Genomic DNA, 1185 nt, shown 5'->3' on the forward strand with positions numbered 1-1185 from the left:
TACTTAGAACATAAAACAACAGGAATAGTATACAACTATTTAATAGGATTATCAACAGGAATAAAAGCAGAGAAAATTCTAAGATCAACTGCATGGGAAACATTTGTTAGGCTAATTGACGTAATAGGAGAAGAATTTCTTGGAAGAACTTCTAACGCACAATTAAGAGAAACACTAATATCAGAAGTTGCACTATGGAAAATAGTAAATCTTAGAATTTGTAACATGTGTTATCTTGAAGCATTCATTTGCGAATTTAGAGATCATTACTATCAACTAGCAACGGATAAGAAAATAGTAGCCGAAGAATTATTCTTCGATAAACTACCTTTATCAATATCAGAAGAAATAAAAACCATATATCAGAATAAAGTAAATGAGGGACAAATTCCCAACACTCTAGGAGGAAGAATAACAACATTAAAAGATTGGCATTTGTTTCAATGTAATCAAGAAAAACGAAAACAAGAGGCAAAAATCGATAAGTTATGTTGTGGTGCAATACCAGGACAAATAGGCAAATATGGTTGTGAACCTATTCGCCAAAAACATAAAAAAAAGAAATGGAGAAAAATTCCATATAAAAAATATAGGAAACAAAAATACATACCACAAAAATATTTCAGAAATAGAAAACAATACAAAAAGAAAAACTATGGTAAGAAGGATACATACTGTCCTTCTAAGAAAAAGAATTGTAAATGTTGGCTATGCCAAGAAGAGGGACATTATGCAAATGAATGTCCTAAAAAAGGAAAGAAAAAAGAAACAGAAATACTACGAATAGCATACGATATGGGCTTTGAACCAATCGAATCAGATTCAGAGTTTGACTCTGACATCGAAATATATGCATATACCACTGAATCATCCGATTCAGAAAATGAATAGAAAAATACTAAAATCAGGAAACCCTAACGCAACATTCATACAAATAACTATTGAAAAGAAAAAATTATTAGCATACATAGACACTGGAGCAACTCTATGTTTTGCTAAAAGAAATATCATCAAAAAATGGGTACGATTAGAGAAACCACTACGGATAGTAGTGGCTGATAAATCAGCTCATGAAATCTGGTATGTGGCTCAACACGTATCAATAATTATAGAAACTAAAATATTTCCAGCAAAAACAATATATCAACACGATTCTGGATTAGATATAATTATAGGAAATAATTT

The sequence above is a fragment of the Tarenaya hassleriana genome, unplaced genomic scaffold (assembly GCF_000463585.1).
Source record: "Tarenaya hassleriana unplaced genomic scaffold, ASM46358v1 Cleome11, whole genome shotgun sequence".
Taxonomy (NCBI): domain Eukaryota; kingdom Viridiplantae; phylum Streptophyta; class Magnoliopsida; order Brassicales; family Cleomaceae; genus Tarenaya; species Tarenaya hassleriana.